This window comes from Dipodomys spectabilis, unplaced genomic scaffold (assembly GCF_019054845.1).
Source record: "Dipodomys spectabilis isolate Male_0828 unplaced genomic scaffold, ASM1905484v1 ptg000032l, whole genome shotgun sequence".
Lineage (NCBI taxonomy): Eukaryota > Metazoa > Chordata > Mammalia > Rodentia > Heteromyidae > Dipodomys > Dipodomys spectabilis.
Window position 1 is genome coordinate 10,558,510 of NW_024870709.1, and position 14,976 is coordinate 10,573,485.

A 14,976-nucleotide genomic window follows, 5' to 3' on the forward strand; every position below is an offset into this window, starting at 1 on the left:
TCGTGACCACATAGCACTATAACATAAACAAAGGAGCCACAGTCAAATACCAAGGAGAAATGCTAATGCACGTTTCAAAAGTTATATTTATTGTCTTTAGAAAAATATTTCTATTTTATTAAATTTCCTATAAGCTCTAATATTTGAACTCAGAAATTCTAAGAACAAAGGGAAGAAACAAGGGTGTGCACAGTGACAATGCTTGTGTGCTTTGTCCGGGAAAACAGGGAATAACAAAGCATCAGATCAGTTGCCATTTTCAAACAGCAGGTTGAGTCAGAACACATGAATAATTCAAGGAAACATATTTTGTGGCTTTAATACCCTTAGTATGGCATTAGAGTCTAGGCAATCATCGCCATTTCTTTGTTGCTTCTTCCACTCACCTCCAACAGCAAAATCCTACATCAAAGTGATTAGCTGCTGGACAGTTCTGCTTATTAATAGGACATTTTAATTAATCCACGTAAGCAGTACCATCCCATCACTTCTAGAAGCTAATGATCAAAGGAAACACATGATTAGGCATGTCAGGTGAGCAAATTTCATCAGTCTCAAGCTTTTTCAATGATTTAATTGTCTGAAAGCTATCATACTTGAAAAAGCTCACAGACACTTAACCTTCTTTCAAACAAAATTGGAACAAACCCTAGTGATAGGGAACATAGAGGGAAAAAAGCAAGAAAATGAGCAAGAGTGAAATAATGATCAGGAAAAGAAAAGATTATTTAGCTACTACTTTGTATCATATAATAGTAACCTCATATTCCAAATCTAAAAGAATATAAGGCATCCAAGAGTACTTTTTACCAGTTGGTGACACTACCACCATATGGTCCTCATCGAAGCCTTTCCTGTCACTGGAGAAAAGATAGAACTAGCCAATCACAACAGATGTGCCTTTCAGGGGGAAAAAGGCATTTAGTTCACTATAATTAAAAAAATGGAAACTAATCACAATATAATTTGATTGGCAGTGTATATTTTCTAATTATGCACAAAATATATACAGTAAGGACTTTTTAAACTGTATTTTTAATGAACATTTTATAATATGGAAGCTATATAACTTCCTGAGAAGTAAAAAAAGTGACATGTGTTACATGGAGCATATAATTTTATTGCTCTAACAGAACTGAGATTTGGAAATATGTTCTATGTTGTAGCACATTAGGAATTCTAACATGGTGATCATTTGAAAAATCAGTAGTAAAATTAGTAAGACATAAATTATTTCTTACAAATTATTTCTACAAGCACATAGTCTAGATGTCAATAAGGATGTGAATAAACTGCTCCCATTACAGAGAAAAGTATCAGCTAAAATAAATTAAAACATCTCTATATAAAGCATTGATTTTTTTTCTCTTTTACAGTTTGAATTCATTCCTAAATATCTCAAAACTAGCTATTACATTTCTAACATGTATTGGTCACATTCTTTGCGATGGCTGCAAATGGTATAATGTCCTCCTGTGGCAGGATACTCTGAAACATGATTACAGCCATGTCACCCTGCCTAATCAACATGGTTCATCAATAAAGAAGAAAAGGAATTGCGGTGGTTGTGTGAAATCATCTCCAAAACTTTCCTTTAAACTTAAGTCATCGGCCAGCATCGGCCAAATTTCCTACCCATGGAAATATCATTAACTTTTACTAGCCCAGAATAAGTGACACTCTATGTCATCTGAAGATAGGTCAAAAAGTGCTACGTAGATCTTGTTATCTTGGATTGCTTGTGCTTGGAATGACCTGTCTTGACTGTGCCCTGTTGGGACTCAGCTGACATGGCAGTAGAAATCCCAAGTGACCGCTGAGAGGACACCCACAAGTGTTACCTACAATAAATAGTCCAATATTTGCATGATTCCCACTCAGGTTCTAGGACATGAAGGACAACAACTCTAGATGATGCTGAATAATTGGTTCTTCCTAGCCAAGGGTTCAGACTCTGTAGATGAAGATCAGTCCTTTTTTTCTATGTCTTCTTGCTATACCTGATGCACATATCTCAGACTAGTGTAGAACAGCTTCCATTTAATGCCACAAATTCATGGGGGCCATTATTCAGCAATAGAGACAAGGAAAAATAGTAATTATGTTGTTATTTAAATAAGTGTATTTAGAATTTTTACTAGAGTATGTTTAATCTTAACAAAACCTAAGGGAAAGATATTTTAAGTCTGCTTACACATGAAAAGCTAGAGTTCAGAGAAGTTAAGTAACTTTCCTGACAGCTTTCTACTTAGAGTAGAAGAATTAAGATTGACAACCAAGTTTTCTCATGTCTAGAGGTCATTAAAAGAAAATCATTGATTTATTTTGTCCCTTCCCCATCATAAAAGCTGAGGGGAAAAAAAGGTATCCTCTCAGTGATTATTTTTATGCTCCATATCCTGGCCGTTGTTAAGCAGGGTTCAAATGATCATCCTATCTCCTCTTTCTCTGCGGAAAAGTTTTATATAATATTCTGGATCTAGAAGTTAGTAATAAATTAATATTTCAACTAATCTAACACCATACTCTTTTTTGTAGCATGCTCAATGAAAGGATGAGTGACTTGATAACTAGGATTACTAGTTCACATTAGTGGTAGATGTCTTTGGAAAAGGTTCTGACAGATTGATGGCTTCATAGCAGAATGCAATAATAATCTTTCATTATCATAATTACTTATTTTCTATTTAGTATATTTTAAGAAAGAGAAGTAGATATTTATGTTTATTACTGTAAATGAGTAAATTACCTAACTGAAAGGAATAAATATTATTCTGATACACTTACACTAGAAATAGTTGGTCTACAGAGAAAAGATTTTCAAATATAAAATTCTGGAAAGAATAGACTGGAGATGCAGAATTGGATCAGACTTGGCTAGGTCCTTAAAATAAACTTAAAATTATCTGTAGCAAGTGGAAGATTTATAAAAATAAGACAGGGAAAGATATTTCATGTTTTGGAAGAAAAAGTGATACATGAAATAATGTCTCATTAATATTACTACAGGTTAAGTATTTCTTATTCAAATTCTTGAGATGAACAGTGTTTCAGATTTTAATTTCCTTTTTTCCAATTTTGGATATATACACCTTAAGGAGAATGGTTATGTATCAAGAAAGCTCTATTGAATAAAGCATTGTTCCTTTCGCCAAATTCACCCTAACTACACCAATAGCTAGGATATTATCTATTGAGCCCAACCAGAGTGAAAAATCTGTTTTTCAGCCAGTTTGAATATTATTTTCTCTATCTCATTTTCATTCTAAGGACTATTAGTATTTTCTTTACTGATTTACAGGATGAAATTTTGTTGAGAGAAATCTTATTCTACCAAACAATCATTATATTCCAATGGCCACAAGATGTAAACTCAATAAATTATACTCACTGTGAAAATGCTTTTAGGATATCCACAGTCTAGGGCTAGTATAGCTTTTCTAGACTGGCTTCTGTTTTCTTAGCCTCTTTGTCTACTGGGGAGTGAGATCAATGCTGTGTACCTTTTCTGAAGTTCTATTTCTCTTCTTTACTTATTTCCAATCAGTAACTGACTTCAAACATGTGTGAGGGTAAGGAGTTAGCATTCCTACTTATATGTAGTTAACTGAAACGTCAGCTTTAAAAGAAGAAAAATCTTTCCCTGACATACGGTGCAATATCTAGTGAAACAATTGCAACCCATGCTAAAACAATTGAAAATCAATTCATTTAAATTGATTTTGAGGGGCTGGGAAGGTGGCTCAGTGGTAGAGCGCTTGCCTTGCATGCATGAGGCCCTGGATTCGATTCCTCAGCACCACATAAGCAAAAAGAAAAAAGCCGGAAGTAGTGCTGTGGCTCAAGTGGTAGAGCGTTAGCCTTGAGCTGAAGAGCTGAGGGACAGCGCCCAGGCCCAGAGTTCAGGCCCCACAACTGGAACCCCCCCCAAAAAAATTGATTTTGACCTTTAATAATCATATTTTAATAATACAAGTTTTAATAGCTAGATTTTAGATGAAATTGGTTGTAATAGTATATTCTAATTTCTCTTAAAATAATTGGTGATGGTTTCTTCACAAATGTATAAAGAATGAATTGACTAATAGACTTTCCAGAAACTGAGGAACTCCATGTTTAATTTGGATTTGTTCAGATCATTTGCCAAACTGAACTAAAATATGGCTTTTATTTAGTTTTTTTTTCATGTTCCAATGAACATATTTTAAGAATGAGGCAGGGTGCTGCTATTTTTATTTTTATTTATTTATTTATTATTGTGAAAATACCGTATAGAGGAGTTACAATTACATGGGCAAGGTAATGAATACATTTCTTATCAATCATTGTTGCCTCCTCCTTTGTTTCCTCTTCCCATCCCTTCCCATCTCTCCCACGCCAGCCAAAGTTGTAAAGTTCGTTTCTTGACATAACATCTTGTACATCTCATTGTTGCAATGGGTCCACCTATATCCCTATTTAAACAATTTGTTTTTTCCCTTCCCCTCCACAAATTATACCAACATCAAATACAGTGAAAGCAGGGACTATACCATGGGGGAGGGACATACAGAGCAACAAAGAAATCATCTTATAAATATGTTAGAAACAATCACATGAAAGTAAAAACATTTGAATACTTATCTTGGGGTTCATTTCACCTAACATCAACTTACCTTTTTTCATTTACAAAATAAATACTAATTAGAACATTGGTGAGGAGGAGATGCTGCTTGCCCTGTTAAATCTGATTTCTCTATAGCAATATATTAAATTATAAAGTAAAATGGATGATTGGAGAGTAGAGAGATACGCTATCAAAGGAAGGCTCCTTGATATAGTTACTGTAAAATGTGTCTATCTAGAGTTTATTTAGAGTAGACCAGGGAGAGAGATTACTATTCTTCCCTCCCCCTCCCATTTTTGTCGTGGGGCTTGAACTCTGGGCCTGGGCACTGTCCCTGAGCTCTTCTGCTCAAGGCAATTGCTCTACTACTTGAGTTACAGTGCCACTTTTGGTTATCTGGTGGTTAATTGGAGATAAGAGTCTCGGACTTTCCATGCCTGGGCTGGCTTTGAGCTGCGATCCTCAGATCTCAGCCTCCTGAGTGAGTAGATAGGATTACATGCATGAACTATCAGCACCCAGTGATATGATTATTCTCTCCAAGGTCAATGTTCAGAATTGACAGATCATACTTAATTTGTAACTTACACTTGCCAATACCTTTCTTTTTTATATTGAACACAGACATTAAGTATCTGCTTGGGTCCAAGCATAGTGGCACATACTTGTCATTCCACTTAGTGAAACTAAGACAGGAGGACTATATTACAGGCCAGCCTGAAGTACATAGCAAAATTGTCTAAAAACTAAAGGATAACTAAATGCTGCTTTTATTCACTCATTTTTAATCCTTCACTGGCTTTCTTCCTATACTCCTTACATTTCAGCAGCTCTTCTAAAAGCGGCATTTTTTACTCCAGTAATAAAACTCATTTTAATGTTGGCATAAATAAAACATAATAAAGGTGATGAACCATCCATTAGAAAGCCACATAAAATATGCCAGAGGTAAATGAAAGTGACATTTGCTTAATAAACTTTTTTTTTTACATTCATGCACTGATTTGTCTCCATTAAAAGTAAATATTCAGAGCCACTATGAATTAACTAAAATGTAACAGTACAATTTTGAATTTTCCCAAATTCATCTTGATTAATGTCTAAATCATTAAGTTTCATTTGTCCTCATTTCCAATGAAGATTATCTTCCTTACTTTCTGCCAATGACTTTCCCTAAAATATCAAAGATAGATTACTACTGATTTTCTGTTGTGCTATGTAATTTAAAAAATAGATTCTTTTTTTTTAGTAATAAGACTACTTTAAATATTATGTTCCACATAGGTATATTATTCATAAGTTTTACTACTTGCCACAGTGGACTTCAGGGAGAAAAATGGTCTTTAAGTTGCCACCTGTGAAAACTATTTCCATTAAAAAAATGAGTTAAGCCAGGCCAAAATCAATCATAGGACCTGGAGTTTGACTTACTATTTTCTAGAATGGATTTTAGAAAAAAAAATGTCTCTTTCTCTGATGCTGTATGTAATTAAGAGGTCTTTGTGCTACAGTTAAATTTTCATTGATATGTTTTATTTTACTTGGTGTTTGTTTCTTTAGCAAATAATACTGCCAGTAGGAGAGAAGGGACTGTGATGTCAGTTATTTTCAATTTTTCAGTGTAAAATTTTGTCTACATCCCCCTTTTTATGTTAGACATTTAAAAAATGTTATTATGAAGGTAATATACAGAGAGGTTACAGTTAAGTAAGTCAGATAAAGCGTGCATCTGTTTTTAGACAATGTTACCCCATCCATCTCTTATTCCCAGTTTTTCCCACCATCTCCAATCACATGTTGTTTAGTTCATTTTACATCACGTTGTGGAATGATAAGCCATCAACAAGTTCATTATTTTTTAAATTTAAAACTTAATTCTCTGGAAAGACTCATTTCTTTGTCTTTATAGCTGACATTAGGCAGGTACCTTTGCTTAGATCAGTAACTAAGTTACAATAACTGTAACCAGATCAGTAACTAAGTTACAATAACTGTAACCGTAAAAGAGGTAAAAGTTCTTGACCTCACTTGTTCTTTTCCTCCTAGGTAAATTTGTTTGCATCACCACAAGTGTGCTCTTCATGATTATTCCATAATTCTATATGTGCTTCATATGTGTTTATTTGTTCAGAGAAATCCTGACAATTTATATGTGATTAAAAATAAGTCATTTTCATATGGCCAAACATCTGGCCAGGCCTTGGTGGCTCATACCTATACTTCTAGGTAATCAGGAATCTGAGGTCTAAGGATTTTTGTTTGAAGTGAACCCAGGTAGGTAAGTCCCGAGGGTCTCCATTGAAGTTCCACAAATTCACAGGTGGAGCTGTGGCTCAAGTGGTACAGTGTGAGCCTTGAGCAACAATGTTCTGGGAGAGCACCAGGCCTTGATTTCAAGCCCAGGACTGGCACATAAAAACATAAAACATAAATTTATTAGAATTTATAGTGTTTAGTGTATAAATCTTTGATCATGATTACAGTTGTTATTTTAAGGGATCCTTTCATGTGGCAGAGGGTTATTTTAAAATATCCATGGTGCTATGTTTATTTCTGCTTTCATTTCTAAATTTGATTTTTGTTTTGTGGGTCTGAAAACTGTATTTATTGTGAATTAAATATTATTAATTATTATAAAATGTTTTTTATTTTAACCTTCCAATACTTCAAATGAAGTATTTAAATCTTTGCTTGCAACCATTTTCTGCAATGGGTACTTTTATTGAAGGATATGATTGGTGGGATTTTTTTTTGGCTATGTCTTTGTGTAGAAGGCTTTCATGGTCTTCTTTCATGCTTTCACTAGCACTTCTGTTATAAGAGGCAGTTTTAAAACTCTTACATGAGTTTTTTTATCCCCAACATTTACATACCTTACTACTTTAACCTCACCAATGTTATATTGCTATGTCATACTTTTTTATATTTTTATATTTCCTAGTAATTGTTAAGTCTGAACAATATAAAAATTTTTGATCAGCAATGCTGGCTTATTCCAATAATCAGGTCTAGAGTTCAAGCCTCAGTACTGACAAGAAAAAATAAAAATAAAAAAATAAACAGAAAAAAACCAACTTTTAGAATTTTATTCTCTTTAATCATGTAACTAAACATATTATCAAATTTAAAATAATGAAGTCATATTTTTATAACTAATCAATACTTTAGATATATCTCTCTTTTTACCTTGTTCTTTGAGAATATCTGTATATTGAAGCCATGACCACAGACTTACTAACCCTGTTGAATGGTACCATGTTTTGTAGTTGGGTATGTAATTTTAAAAATGTTTTCTATTTATTGATAGATTAGCATCAATACTTTCTTACTGGCACATTTAAGTTCTTATTTTAATCCATTTTTCATTTTCAAGTCGATATTTTGGGGGAAGAATTCATCTGTATTATTCCTTCTGATTTTTATTTGTATGAAATCATATGTAGTTAAATTATCTGGGGGTGTGTAAATTACCACTATGCTGGGAATGTAATTCTTTATTCTCACATAAGGTATATCTCTACATATATGTAACAATTTGTAGGCAATTTTGAAAATAATTTGCTAGCTTATTATAAAATTAAATATTTATTTTTTACTTTAAAAACTTTTTCTATTAATATTCATTAATAGTACAAGGAGGTTTCACTGTGTTAATTCCCTAGATATAGACAGTGTACTTTTCACCAGTTTCCTTGTCTGTAGACATCATTTCATTTGACTTAGCAATAAGAATTCTTAGATGAAGCCTAAAAAAAGCTGTTAAAACAAATTTTAATATTAATTGGGTGTTTTAGTTTAGGAAAGAATCTTAAAAATAGGCTGAAGAATGAGATCACCAGCAAGGATTTCAACATACAATATTTGCTTTCACATCTCTCCAAGTTGATTGTATTTGCTCACTATTTTCAACATATGTATGACAATACTTTCCTTCTTTTATGTTGCAAAAATTTGTTCCCTTAGTGTGGTGAATAGTTTAGGTCATTTTGGTGCCACTGAAGGAAACATGCTCCATCAAAACATCAGCATCGTTTATTAGAGTTGTACCTTCTACTTTATTGTTTAGTAGGTAGCTCCAGGTATAATAAAAAAATTAAAAAAGAAACAATGATATATTGGGTTTTTATGAACAAAAATGAGTTGTGTGTATCAGCATGTAAATAGAACATCAATGAGCTAAAACACAGTTTAGGCTTCTTGATTATTATACTGAAAGAATTTCCATGTATTAATTTTATTATCAATATATTGAATTCCAGGAACACTATGTTCTCCTATTACTACTCAGAATTCCATCCACTATTTTGTATTTCCAAGTACAGTAGTTCAAGCTAATATGATTGAGACAAATATCTTTTGTGTTATAATTTTGATAAAAAGAGAAGTGAAATAAAAGGCTATAATGAATTCTGCTGTATTGTCTTCTGTATTGTTTGTGAATGAAGGACTTAATTATACTGCTACTGGTTGCACTGTGGCAGGGAGTCTTGTTATCCTTCCTTAGAATCTTCTTTGTTAGCCACCTCCCTCCATGCTCAAGTCTCTGTCAAGGCAGCTTTCACCAAGATTAACTGGTATGTGAGCTACAAGGATGACTGTCCTAGTCAGACACTTATAAAGGTCCTGAAAGGATTGGATGAATTTTGTTGAGATTGTGTCTCTGATATTCTCATCCTTCGACCTATAATTGTTATCTTTTCCCCCTTTTAGTAGTTTTACTCTAAAATATTTTTCCTTGTTTTATCTTGTGAATTAATTTCTATTTCAGATTCTGGAGAAACCTAACCTATCCTGGACAAACAACTCCTGTTGTACTATTATAGGTGGAGATCTTTTGTTTAGTATACCCTGGCTCTATTTTCAGCATAAACAAAAGAGTCCAAGGCACCAGACCTGCTATACCTCAGGGTTTATTTGATTTTATCTATTTGGGAAGTTCATTATTTAGTCAATAAGTATCTATTGTGGCAGTTGAATTTTGACAACAAATAAATAGAATACTGACTTACTGAAATATTATTAAAAAACAACTCTCCTTCATAAAAATCTCTAATCACAAAACAGACAAATTACAGGCATAACAAATGCAGAGAAGATAATAAAAATAGGATAGAAATAATAAGTAGTATGAAGGGTAATATAAAGAGAGAGGGAGATAAAGTAGGATGAAGAAAGGCTTCTTTTCAGAAAGGATCTAAAGGCACAGATATATGCAATGACAATATAAGAACACATGCTGAAGTCCTTGCTAGAAGAGTAAGGTAGTTGTAAGGGAGAGTCAGTGTGCCTGAAGCGTCATGGATGTTTAAGAAGGTTAAATTTGGAGACACCGATGTGCGGTGTGAGTGTTCTCCCACAAACAATGGAAAGTTTTCAGAAGCCTAACTTGTACAGTGTCTGGCTTGTGAAGAAGACGAGGAAGTGTAATGGATGCATTGCAGGGACCTCTCAAGTTCGTGAAGTTTGAAATACAAATTGGATTTAGGTAGAGCGATGAAGAGGGAAGCACTGACATCGATATAGTAAAGTCTGGAGTTGAGAAACAGGATATATGGTGGAGGCATTCGTGAGACAAGGGAATTGCTGAGTTACATGAAAACTGAGAATTCTGAGCTTGTATGTAGGGACTTAGGCTAGAAACAACCAGTAGTATGATGTAGGAGAACAGATCGAATACAATCTTGTTGAGTAATGTTTCAGAGTTTGGCAGCACCCATTTCACCATTCTCTTTGTGGAGATGCGCAAGCTGGACTCCGGAAGCCATCATGTACAATTCATCCAGCTACCCACTGGAACATTTGACACTTTCTTATTTAAATAGTCTAATAATATTAATATGAATATATAAAATTGTATTTAGAGATCCATTCTGATTTTTACTTTTGCTTAGTATATCATCCTTTATGTAAAATTAAATTTAAGTGTTTTATTCAAATTGAACTGCTGAATTTTGCTCTAAAGACAATGAATACTAGATGAAAGTTTCTGAATATTAAATACTAGTTAAATTTTGTTTGTGATGTAAAGTAAGATGCCACAACAATTCATCAAGTGTTCAAGGATTTATAACATTTGACAAGAAACACAATTTGAAGTAAATTATACATGCAGTTGGTGTTATAGTAATTGTATACATTATGGTAATATTTTTCAAAAATATTCTTGAGGAAATTACACTGTAGTTCAATGGTAGAGCACTAAACTTGAGCACAAAAACTCAGGGCAGTACCCAAGTCTTGAGTTTAAGCCCCAGGACTGGCACATAGGCAAAACAAAACCAAAAAATGAGCATTTCATAAAAGGAAATAGTTACCTGCAAAAAAAGAAAAGAAACAAAAGTGTATTCCAGTGAAGAATTGCTTTAGCTCTTTTGATAGAAGATGAAAAATAGGTTAAATGCACATCCACATGTGTGCTTAGAAATATTTTTATTGTTGAAAACAGAATTGCATTACCAATTTTGCAAGGTTTGCCCTTTTTATACACAAATATTATATATAGATATCTATATACAGAAATATCTCTATTATAGAGATATCTAGAAATTCTATAGAGATATATAATAGAGATCCCTATCTCTGTATATTTATTTCTATATTATAGATAATATAATATAGATAATAAATGATAGTAAATAATAAATCTATAATATATCTAGATATCTCTATATATTATAGATAGCCATATATAGCTATATAGGTATCTAGCTATATACCTATAGATAGCTATATATATATATATAGTATCTATATAGATATCTGTTGGTATATATATCTATGTATATCTACATATAGATACATATACCTATATATATGTACATATATATATATATATATATATAGGTATATATGGGCTGGGAAGTTGGCTCAGTGGTAGAGTGCTTGCCTTGCATGCATGAGGCCTGGGTTTGATTCCTCAGCACCACATAAGCGGGAAGTGACACTGTGGCTCAAGTGGTAGAGCGCTATCCTTGAGCTAAAAAGCTGAGAGACAGCGCCCAGGCCCAAAGTTCAGTCCCTCATGACCAACTAAAAAATGTATATAGATAAATAGATAGGTAGATAGATAGGGATGTGAGGGCGATCTGGCTGCAACATCTGTCACCCCATTGATCGCCAGGGTTGATTCGGCTGATCTGGCTGGCTAGGCAGGTGTCCCCTTCCTCCCTCGCCGCTCCATGTGCGTCCCTCCCGAAGCTGCGCGCTCGGTGGAAGAGGACGACCATCCCCGATAGAGGAGGACCAGTCTTCGGTCCTACGAGTAGCTGCGCTCCCCTGCTAGAACCTCCAAACAAGTTCTCAAGGTAGAGAGATAGATAGATAGATAGATAGATAGATAGATAGATAGATAGATAGATAGATAGATAGATAGATAGATAGATAGATAAAGAGATTGATGTGATATCAATCTCTATATCTCTATATCTGTATATAATATATATTGATAAATACATATATTATCAATATATATGTATTGATATATATATATCTACACCTATATATGTGTATATATTGATATATATACCTACACCCATAGGAATGATTATTTATCTATATAGGTATATATATAGATAGCTATATAAATCTCTCTCTCTCAAATATATGTCATCTATAGAAAGAGTGAAAGATTATAGGAAATTTTAAAAATAGCTGATTTTTGAGAAACAGCATTGTAGCACTTTGAGTGTACATAGAAAGATATCTTCATCCTCTAAAAGCCTTTTAAAAATATGTACCATAATCATTACTGGATAGCCAGAAGACAATATTTTCATGCTCAAGCTTTCCTGTCCTAGGGTTAAGAACTTTTTCAATCTATTGAGGATGTTGCTTTTTTTCTGACCTGATTGTTTTTATTTATCATTTTGAAATAACCTTTTCTTTAAATATTTTATAAACACATTTGCAAAGTCTTCATTCTAGATGGGAATTTTCAATGTGATTTCACTTAATCTGGTACGATTGCTTAGTTCATGAAGTTCCTACATAAATAAATAGTAAAATAAATAATTAATAACAAATAAAAATAAATTAAATTAAATAAATAATTAGTAAAAACCTGACTAGCCATGTGGCCTCATGCCATTTATGTGCTATGTCCAACCATATTTTCTTCTCTGGCAAAAAGCATCAATAAACCCACTATTTCAGTATTCTCATTTTTAAGATTTTCCAATACATACTGGAGGCGTTCAAAAGCATATATATGAAATTCTGATGGTCTCCATTTTTTTCACTCCTTTGGGAAGTGATTCAAGTAGTTTCTTCTAAAGCCAGCTGACAGAATGAGAAAGCATGAAAGGGGACTTCCATATGCTTTTGGAAAGTTTGGAAGGCATGGGATCACTTTTCTTCAGTGCAAAAGAACAAGGTTTCAACTTTACTTTTGGAGGCAATCTACTTTTAAGATTTCAATTTTTATCTTATTTGTTATTTGAAACAATCCTATTCATTGATGGGTTATTCACATGCTACCTACCTTCCTATAGGTAATATACACAACTACAGAGATATGTGTATACATATATGTGTGTGTGTGTGTTTATGTATAACTGAAGAATGAATGTTAAGTACTGATTGGCAATATCTAGTAAAGTTTCCTGACCATAAAAATTATATATATATACACTTAAAAATTATATATATACACTTAACAAAATGATTTATTTATCTGAAGTGTGCAGTGAATTATACATTAATTTCAATGTATTCAAAGTCCAGAATGGAATTAAATGCTAAAAACAAAATTGCACTTCTCTGATCCTTAGAGATGCCACTTGTATGCACAATGAATGTTTTCTTTCCTTATATAGCAGTCAGTCTTGGCTTTTGGCTCTTTCTAAAATCTTTTGTATCATCTTAATAATCATTTTCCATTTGAGAATTGTAAGGCATGTCTTACTAACTTGCTTTCATACTAAATGCTTTGCAATACAATGTAGCCAAAGATAAGTAACTTTATTTTAGTATTTGAATTTTTATGGCTGTCTAATCACAATTTTTGATGGCTGGTATTTAATATTGCACTTTTTAACCAATACTACACTTTATTGGAAAGACTTAAAAATCAGTCATGTACAGTAGCATTAATTCAATATAAAGGAAATCACCACCAGGAAATGGAAGCAAGTATAATCAGCACAAGTTAGAAGAAAATTCAACGAGACAGCAGATTTTAAAAAGATTATTTGTGATTCTCTGGCTCTGTCACCTTGGGAAAGTTATTTAAGATTTCTGAATCTTACTTATTTAGGTTTCATCAATGAAAATTTCATAGAGTTATAGCAAATATGAACAAAAACAGCATAAATTAGGGAGAGAATGTAAGATTATTTAATATTGGCTATCTTTTTTGCCTTGGCCCTATTATAATTATGTTGATGTTTTTCCCTGGAAATTGAATTAGCACATAGCTCTATAGCACATAGTTTCTCAAACATAAATATGTATGTGTGTCAACTGGGACTTTATCAAAGTGTAAAATTTGATTCAGCAGGTCTGATTTCTAAGGTGCTACAGACCTTATTTTTGCTATTGGTCTATGGAGAGACTACACTTGTAGCAACAGCTATGTAGAATGTCATGTTCTCAGTAAGTAGAAGTGTGCCAGTATCAAATACAATTGAACAATAGAATTAGAAATGAATCCCGATGTCAATCATTATCTACTATGACTGTAATACAGATTTAAAAATCAGCAAAAAAAGCTGATTTTGATAGCAATTGTTAAGAATGTATCTCATTGCAGCCTATTTGTGTTGGAGGTAGAAAGACTTACGATAGCAATCGTAATTCAAGAGACAAACTGATAAGTGCAATGTTCATTTAAACAAAGGTTATTGGAGTGGAAGTTAGATTATTTTCAAATTATATACACCCACAGAAGAAATACTTTTTGTTTTGTTGTAAAATCCTTCCATTTTTTATTTTACTTTCCTTCTAAAGTCTAGAATATCGTGTAGACAAATAATTCATCCTAGGTAATAGGAAATAGTGTAAATATTTTACATAGATTAACTAATTGCATAATTAGTATGTGTTATGTCATAATAGCATTATTGTTCTTATCCTAAAGTAGAGGTAGTTGAGAATCCGAGATATTAAAATAATATCAAGAGACTAAAATATTAGCCCTAGCTATATTTGTTTGCCTTTCTTGGAAAGCCAAATGGCACCTCCATAATACTGTACTTTCTGAATTTTTTCTCATTGTGTCATTCACTTCAGTACTATTTCTTTCAGTGTCTATTTTTCTAAGATGACTTCCATTATTCCTTTATATAGAAGATTCTAAAATGCACTGTCATATAAAGTCAATCTGTAAGTACATGTTAAATTGTAGTAAGCAATTCAGTTTCCAAAAGATTTAT

General features: G+C 32.8%; 1 non-coding gene across 1 annotated transcript; it reads right to left on the reverse strand.

Annotated features, from left to right (window-relative positions):
* Positions 1 to 6,218: 6,218 nt before the first annotated feature.
* LOC122105723 lies at positions 6,219 to 6,285 on the reverse strand. The gene has a single exon (XR_006147079.1). It is a non-coding gene; the product is annotated as a small nucleolar RNA SNORD78 (small nucleolar RNA).
* Positions 6,286 to 14,976: the final 8,691 nt, after the last annotated feature.